The 9,114-nt window shown below is 52.3% G+C and overlaps 1 protein-coding gene across 2 annotated transcripts in view; it reads right to left on the reverse strand.

Annotated features, from left to right (window-relative positions):
• The window catches only part of SOBP (sine oculis binding protein homolog), a 379,042-nt gene that overhangs the window by 369,392 nt on the left and 536 nt on the right, over positions 1-9,114 (reverse strand). The gene's annotated exons all lie outside the window — the stretch shown is intronic.

Here is a 9,114-nt window from a genome sequence, read left to right on the forward strand (position 1 = left end):
TTCTCTCTCTCTCTCTCTCCCCCCTCTCCTCTCCTGGGTACCAACGCAGCCCAGAGCAACCTCTTCCCCAATTCTCTGCCCTCCCATCCCCCCAGCTAGGAGGTATCACCCCTTTCCCTTCACCGGGAAACACCTCCTCCCCTAAACCTGTGGCCCCCCAAGGCATCACCTCTGCCACCAATGCAGGCCGGTTAGCACCCGCCAACTCTGGTTCATTTTGTTCCAGGCAGTGTCTGAAAACAACCAAGAATCTCTCTGAGCACGAAACAGAAGACAAACATTGACAGCTTGCTCAGATTTCCTGCATACCCACCCTCATCGCTATAATGACATCGCACAGCGCTCAAGTAATACTACTTCTTACAGCAACGACGTCTGTCGCCTAAAATCTACTGAAAACCTTTTCTCCAGATCTTAAAAGCCTTCACGCATCCTGCCTGTCTGGACTTCCCGGTGTGGCCCCAGAGAATGTGAAGCCCCCAGCGCAAGGCTCTTTATAGCGTAAGGCCCGGGAGCCAGTGGTGGCTCCTATCGACCTTCCCGGACTCTCCTCCCCCGCCTTCTCTGGAACAGCTGTTCTCTTTTCTTCTGGCTTCTGGGGGCTCTCGCTGAATTGGAGCCCCCTGGCGCCTGAACTCCAGGGCCATTCTCGTGAGACCGTGAGACCGGGCACCGCACAGCTCAAATGCACCGAAAGCCGCCAGGTGCCAAAGGAAAAAAAAAAACAGAGCAGTTTTTCCAGAGAAGGCAGGGAAGAGAGCCAGGGAGCAGCACCGAAGGGTGACAGGGGTGGCCAGTGGCTCCCAGACCTTACAGGACAAAGAGCCCTGCCCTGGGGGCTCCAAGGAAGGCAATTCACAGTGGCCCACGGCTGGAACAAGAGAACAGCTGTTCCAGAGGTGGCAGCAGGCCTCCCAGAAGGTGAGAGAGGAGTACCCAACTGAGGGGGAGAGCCCGCTTGGGGGGGGGGGGGAGGATCAGGTAGGAGGAAGAGAGGGTGTGGTGGAGAGGCGCTAAGGGAAAAGCATGTGGAGAGATGGGCCGGGGGAGAGGGGGGGGGAGAGCGTGAGATGGAGATGAGCTGAAGGAGAGAGAATTGCGTGTGTGGAGGAAGACAGAGAATGAGGAGGAGACCACCTTGTTTCAGTGCCACGAATCGCTCCGACTAGGCCCAAGCAGCGGGGCCCATCAGTGGAGGGGGGACCTTCCTAACCAGGGCACGAGCTGCTTTGTCTGTTCATGGTCCTGGCTCTCACATTATTGGATTTCTTTTTTTTTTTTTTCCCCTCTAAAGTGGCCCCCTGCTTGAAAAAAATAATGCCAATCACCGCCCCAGTGGTCGGGGCTCCGAGCGTGCGCTTCAGTGCACCATTGTGTCTGTGAGTGAGAGCAGAGAGCGTGTGCTGTGAGCAGCTGCGCAGCGAGGGGAGCTGAGAACCAGCGAGACCACTAGCGGCACGGCAGTGTCAGAAAAGCCCGGCTCCTGGTGCAGCCGTGAGCTCCTGTGAGGGGAAGACGACCCCCCAGTCTGTGAGCGAGCCACATCCGGCCTCCTACCACACGCGCACTCCCACTGTGCAGAGAGCAAAGGCATCCACACTCTCCCCTTTACAAGCCTCGGGCCACTTCTAACGGAAGAGATTCAGAGCTGAATTCGGCAAGCGAAGAGATCTCTCCCTGTGAACTGCGAGAGGTTCCGTCCGAATGCTCAGCGCGGATTTGTGGCTTGTCTACCCCGTGGGCCTACGGAGCAGCTTGGAAATAAAAAGTCTAACATTATTTCAGGTCCCAACTCCAGCAAACTGTGCTACCACTGCCACACCCTACACCGGGGGCCCTACAATGGTTCGGGATAAGCCTCCCCGACCCCCACGGTTACATCTGACTGTGCAAAGCACTTAAGCATTCGCCAGAGGCTAACACCAGAGTTGCTTTCCACTCTGCCCACTAATATCATCCGCCCATTAGCACTGACTGTAGGACACTCTATGCTGTTCCCGAGGGGCATTCGCAGGATCACTTCCCTCTAATCCAGTCGTGCAGCTTGTTCAGTTGCAGGGCAGTTTTCTCGGGGGGGGGGGGGGGCAGCATGCGGGAGACCTGGCCCCCTTCTCCTTGGATGGAGGCCCTCTCAAATCACACCTCCTCCACATCTGCCAGCCGCTCAGTCAGAAGAAAGCATGCCCGAGGCAGGCTCCGAAGGGAGCCAAAAGGCATCACCTGGGGTAAGCTTCATGTGAAGGAGACCCCCTGGTCCCCAAGTGAAGGGTGGACGAGGGCTGCCCGGGCCGAAAGCAGGTAAAGCTGTCAGGATGGAAATAAGAAGTCGGTATTCTCAAAACGCCCGGTGTGGAAAATGATGTCCCTGGACTGTGCAACCGCATAGCACAGGAATCGGAGCCAAAAAAAGTTGCAGCATCCATACATCCTAAGGTGCCCCTTTTGCCTACCACTCAGTTCATTGCGCGACCTTGATTAAGTTGCTTAACCTTCCTGTAAGGTATTCAGACTCGTAAGCTATCAGGCACAGGGACCAGATTAGATAGACCAAGTGGTCTTTTTCTGCCATCAGGCTTCTGGAGGCGGAGAACCTGGGGTGAGGGGGTTTTGCCCCTGGAAACCAAACAGCAGCAGGGAGATTGCCTCAGTCCAGCGCTGCCTGTGAGGTGGCTCCCCCAGATCGCGGAAGGATCTTCAACCTTCAGGCATGTTAAGTGTCTTCCCCATCACCATGGAAGCTAATGGTTCTCTCGCTCCAAATATCACTTTGCTGTGAAACCCAGCTGGATGGGGGACATGTTTAAACTGCAGGAACGAGGAAGGATGCAAAATGCCAGTCTTAAATTATTCATCAAGAATACATTCTTTGAGGTAATGCTGTGAAAGGCTAACACAGACGCCTGTCTCGCTTTGACTTCTACAGCTGGCAACGAAGGTGGACATGTAAATAAATGATTTTTGGGCCAAGAGTGACCCCAGCTCTAGAAATCTCCGGGCTTGCTCTAATATGCCTAGAACTGAATGGCAAGAGGCAGACGTACCGTCCAGAGTCCAAAAGGGATCCCAAGCAGGACTGAGCAACTGCAGACCCAGTCACAGCCCGAGGGGCCAATTCGGGGGAAAACACCTGAAACGAAAAAGGAGAGAGGAGCATAAATGTGGAGCAAGAATCAGCTCCTGCCCAACCAAGCCTCCTGGCTTTCTCAGAGACCGGTCAGCCACCACCTGGACACGGGGCACGCGACTGGTAAAGTCTGCCAGGGTTTCATGAATGCGTCCAGAAAAATGAGTGCCAGGGTGATGTTTCCAAGTGAGTTAGAAACTGCCTGAAGATGAATGGTCCATACTCTGACTGGACTAAGGTGTCTCGCACACGTTGACGCTCAAGACTACTGTTAGTTAACAGCTTGGAGGAAGAAAAAAACAGCCGGAAATACCACTGGGGACCTTCGTTTTCAGTTTTTATTTCTCCCAGGAATTTATCACAATTTATTGCCAGAAGAACAAAAATGATGTTGACCCGGAAAAATGGCAAGTCAGTTTTTCCACTGTTGTAATAAACACTTATGAATAAAAACCTGAAAGCAAAGGTCCATGGGGATGCACTATTCACTATAGGAAAGTGCTAAACCAGGGAGTCTGAGCTAATGGCCAGATTCTGGGTTAGTAAGGAATTTTTTCTGCCTTCCCCTGGCTCATCATGAACAGAATGTTAGGAATTATTAGGAAGGGAATGGTGAATAAAACGGAAAATGTCATAATGCCTCTGTATCGCTCCATGGTGAGACCACACCTTGAATACTGTGTACAATTCTGGTCGCCGCATCCCAAAAAAGATATAGTTGCGATGGAGAAGGTACAGAGAAGGGCGACCAAAATAATAAAGGGGATGGAACAGCTGCCCTATGAGGAAAGGCTGAAGAGGTTAGGGCTGTTCAGCTTGGAGAAGAGACGGCTGAGGGGGGATATGATAGAGGTCTTTAATATCATGAAATGTCTTGAATGAGTAGATGTGAATCGGTTATTTACTTTTTCAGGTAATAGAAAGACTAGGGGGCATTCCATGAAGTTAGCATGTAGCACATTTAAAACTAATCGGAGAAAGTTCTTTTTCACTCAATGCACAATTAAACTCTGGAATTTGTTGCCAGAGGATGTGGTTAGTGCAGTTAGTGTAGCTGGATTTAAAAAAGGATTGGATGAGTTCTTGGAGGAGAAGTCCATTACCTGCTATTAATTAAGCTGACTTAGAAAATAGCCACTGCTATTACTAGCATCAGTAGCATGGAATAGACTTAGTTTTTGGGTACTTGCCAGGTTCTTATGGCCTGGATTGGCCACTGTTGGAAACAGGATGCTGGGCTTGATGGACCCTTGGTCTGACCCAGTATGGCATGTTCTTATGTTCTTATGAGCTGCTGGGACTTGATGGAGTGGCGCAATTTCTCTCTCTAGCAACTGAAAAAGGGCCCTGGGTAGTCTGAAAAGCCCCTGTGCCACAACCTATAAACACTCCAGTTTCCTCCAGCGCCAATATGGCTACAAGAACTGTGCACTTGTTCTCTCCAATACCATAAGACAGCCCAGTATTAAGACAGACACCAATCCCTTGTGCCTATCCCACGCTCACTTGAGCTCTGCCAGTTTTGGCTCTTGTAACCTCCACGGGGAGTCTGTTCCCTCTCACATTCGTCGTCAGCTTCCTCCCTTACAGCTTTGCATTCTATGAAAAATGCTTCCTTCTGATGCCTTATAATATTGAAGCCTGCTAGATACTGGAAAGTTTGTATCCTCTCTCTCTCTCTCCTTGCCTCGTTTCTTCCAGGGAGTGCAGATTTATCTCCTTCAGTCCTCCCGACAAACGGCTGGCTCGTAGTGCAGGTCCTTGTTTGGATTGCTTCTGGCTTATTCAGATCCCCATGGTTGGGGGTCTCACCCAGGGAATATTTCTTCCTTCTTTCTGTTAGTGATATCCAAGTAGATTACTGACTTCCCCATTTGCTTTGTCACAGTGATCGGCTATCTTAAGGTCACCAGGGGTGAGCCCTAGGTGTCATTCCTGTTTGGTGACTACCAGCTGCTCCCCTCCAAAATATCTGGCCCTTGAACGTCCGCACCCCCAAAGTCATGGTTTTGCTTTTTTTTTTTTTTTTTCCTTAAAGAGCACATGTCAAACCCTTGACTATTCATCAAATCAACTTTCACCTTATTTATCACCTTGGCCTGTCTCCTGTGTTGCAGATTTTTCCTTCTAACCTTTTCTCAATATGAAGATGGGGGGGGTGGGGGGAGAAATGTTTCACCAAATGATCAAGCCTGATTTCCTGACTAGGATGAGGATAGAAAAAGGTTCAGGAGGTTTAATCTGGGCACCTGTCCTCCAGCAGGATTCTTTGTTTTGCAATCACTGGTCATTTTTGTGGACTGCGTTCTTGCTCACATGATCCACCACTAAAGCCTGACTGCAGAGGAGGACCTGGAGTAGAGGTGAGGCGCAGGATCACGATTAGTTGCTCCGTATTATAATACCAGCCAATGGAGGCCTCTACCACCCAGCAGGAAAGCCGTGGCCTGGGACACGAGACCTGTCAGGTGTCATCATCCCCAACAGCCTTCAACCGGCAGGCTACAGCTCCCCAGAAACCAACCAGGTCACTGGTGGCCGGGTACCACCCAGGGAGGGCGATAAGGAGCAGAGAAAGGAAGCACAGCTAGCTGAGCAACTGGCGCAGACCATAGGGTAGCCGGGTGGGGAATCAACCAGACCTGAGAAATCAACGGGGGTCACGGCTGGCAGGTTGATGGCGACTGGGTGCCGTCCACAAAGGCCCACCAGGGACATTACGCAGCTGCTGCAGGCAACGGTCTCACTACTTTTAGCATCTGTTTATATTATGACAAAGCTTGGTTGGGGGCAGGGGGAGGACCTAAGCACTGGGTTAAGTATGGATACTATAGAAGCAAAAAAGAAGACCACAAAGTGTCCTGGATAAGGAATGATATCCTTCAAGAGGTCAGGCCCTCTCCGGCCGGGATCTATCCTTAGCAGCGTAGCCCAGAAATATTTACCTGATGTCTATGAAAATAAATCTTGGGGTTTTCTTAAATCGGCAGCTGCTACCTGAAATGCCTTAAAATAATTCAGTCAGGAACTAAAATAAAATGTGCTTAAGGTCTCTCATTATGTTTCTTTATTGCATTTTATTCTCACGGCTGTAAATTTCTGCATCTCCTTCTTAACCATCCTCCCACGCCCATGTTGATAGTCCAGGTGCGTCAGGTCCAGGGCTGTTCTGCAATCTATGCCAGCGGCCCCTGGGGGCATTCAGTATGAATGCGGCTGGAGGGCAGACTGGAGGGCGAGCGCGCTCTGGCACAGCTATGGAGCTCCTTCCCTCTCCAGGTCACCCGATAAATCTGGCCCAGGCTGGCGCTGACAAAATGTCTTTTTAGCCATCTGAAAACCATTTGCTGGCCCCACATGACAACAAGTTGCCAAATCTCAGTCCAGAAAGTCCACAGCACTTAATAAAACAACCCCCCCCCCCCCCATCACGAGCTGGCACTAACCGGCACCCAGCCTGGGTCCACAGACCAAACGACCCTCCTCAACCCCCAGAGGTGGACCCTCCGGAGCAGGGCAGGGCAGCGAGGGGGGGGGGGAAAGCTTTTGCATTGCTATTGCTCAGGCCTTAACCTGTCCCAAGGACTTGGGTTTCCACCAGTGCTGCAGACCGCACAGTATCCTTCAAGAAAAAAAAACAAACCAAAAACAAAACTATAACAATTCACTTAATTAATAAAAGAGCTCCCTGAGCGTACATGAATATACCAAGCAGGTGTTCTCAGGGTAACAGATTGTTTGAAGCAAAGGTCCATGTCCCTAAATTGCAGGCTGAAAGGAGGAAGGCAGCGCTCCACCTGAATGCGTGGCCGCCAGGGCCATCGAGCAAGCTGCGGGCGAAACCGTTTCACCGGAGGAAGACGGCACATCTGCGGCCCGCTTTCTGGAGAGAAATGCCTCCTTCAGATGTGCTGCTGAACGAGCCCAATAAAAACCTCTTGCCTACCCACTCGCAAAAATAATACACACATACACACACACACACACACACACCTATGCAACAAAAAAGAAGAAATGTGTGCAGGATGAAAAGAGGAGGTGGAAGAGAGGCAAGCTACTGGTCTGAAGAGCAACAAGACACCTTTCATGGGCTTCCCTCTGACCAAGAATGAAAGGTGAGCAGGTTGCACGGCGCTGTCATAGGCACAAGGTTAGATTTAGATCGGCATTGGCTTTCTCCATCATGTGGGGGAGCACTGGGGGAGGGGGGACAGGGGCTAGGATGGCACCCACACGACTCCCTGACCGGCTTGGTCCAGGCTCAAAGTAGCGTACCTGTTGGAGCAGGTTCTGCTCCAACAGGTACGCTCCCGGGGCACCTTCTGCAGGTTTCCGCGCCCCTCCCCCCCAAAAAAAATTCTCTACCAGAAGTCGCAGAACATTAAATCATTGAGCAAAAGGCGCCGTGTTTCAAAATCTGGCATGCAAACGCCTGGCACTTCTTTGCCCTGACTCAAAGAGAAAACACTTTTGAATTAAAGACTAAAGTTACTTTTCCCCCTTGTAGCGCTGTTTTTATTTGTTTAATGAATGGAGACTTCCATCAGATGCAGGAAGGGAAATGTAGTGCAGACTCCCGGTAAGCATCGAATACACCGTGACTCCCTTTTACCGGCTGAAGGGCCTCTCCGGGTCTGCAAAGCACAGAGCGCTGGGGTCCAAATAAAGCAGCCACAGCCCCGGGAAGGACCCTCGCTGAGCAAGCAAAAAAGGCTTGAATGGATCCGAACTGAATAGAAAGGGGAGAGGAGGAGGAGGAGGAGGAGGGGAAGGAACCACCGAAGGTCACAGGGAAACAAACCCCTGCCTGCCACTTGAATGTATTTTTTTCACTGAAATGTAATCTACGCCAGCAGCTATGCAAAGCCCTGCACTTTTCCACCACACAGTGTTGTATTGTATCAAATTTAAATTTGTTACAACTGTCATGTACATTACTCCAGCGATAACAAAACTGGAAACATAATCTCAGCCTGTGGCGGAGTGCAGCAATGAAGGGGGCCAGGCTGCCTGTGCCATGCAGGGCCCAGGCCACAAGTGCCAGCCCAGGGGGGCAACGCTTCCCACCGGCTGCACTTAAAATAGACTTATCTCCCATTTTTCCTGTATTACTCAAACGGGGGGGGGGGGGTGGTGAGGAGGAGAGGGCTGGGGGTGGGATCTGAAAACACATCAGCCTTTTTCTTTTTTTTTCCCCTTTCTGCTAGCAAGGGAGAAGAAATCCGAGCCAACGTGGGCTGTAACCTGAGTAGGTCACTGTATACCACGATAAAATTCCCTAATCCCTGAGCCAAATTTCCCCGAGGGGGGCCCTCCTCCTCCTCCTCCCTCCGTCTCCTTCACTTTTCCATGGCCTCTCCTCTCTCTCCTTTCCCCTACCTTAAAGCCCTGACACCGGATCTGCCCAGGGGGCTCGGGTTACCGATTTTACAGCTTCGCCTCTGCCTGGCCGCATGCATTCCTTTCTGCTGGGGCTGTGATTGCTCGCGGGCTCCAGATGCAAGCACGGAGCACACAAGGGCACATTGTGTTCCCCGGGGCACGCCGTGGCCCCCAGCTCTCTGAGGCTGATGGCGGGGGGTACCCACACACACACACACACACACACACGTTCTCCTACTGCCGGGCACACAGGGAGCGGACGGCTCAGCAGAGGTCCCAGGCACGGCGGCCCCGATCGCCCCCCCCCCCCCCGATCCTTCATGCACGCCAGGCCCGACATCCCAGAGGGGCGCCGGGGACTCAGGGGAAGGCGAGCAGCGGGGTCCCGGGGTGCCCAGCTGCAGGCAGCGCCTGCCTTGCCCGGGAAAGCCCTCCGGCAGCCCCGGGCGAGATCTCGGGCACAAAGCCCGCTCTTGTCTCTCCCTCCCCCGGCCCTGGCGCGATCGCAGGAAACTTGGAAGCCGCAATCCGTGCAGATCCCGTGAAGCCCCGGTGACAGCTTCGAGGGCGAGGGGGGCCTGGCATCTGCGCTCCCCGGAAGCCCCCTA

Source organism: Rhinatrema bivittatum, chromosome 3 (assembly GCF_901001135.1).
Source record: "Rhinatrema bivittatum chromosome 3, aRhiBiv1.1, whole genome shotgun sequence".
In the NCBI taxonomy this organism is placed as follows: Eukaryota; Metazoa; Chordata; class Amphibia; order Gymnophiona; family Rhinatrematidae; genus Rhinatrema; species Rhinatrema bivittatum.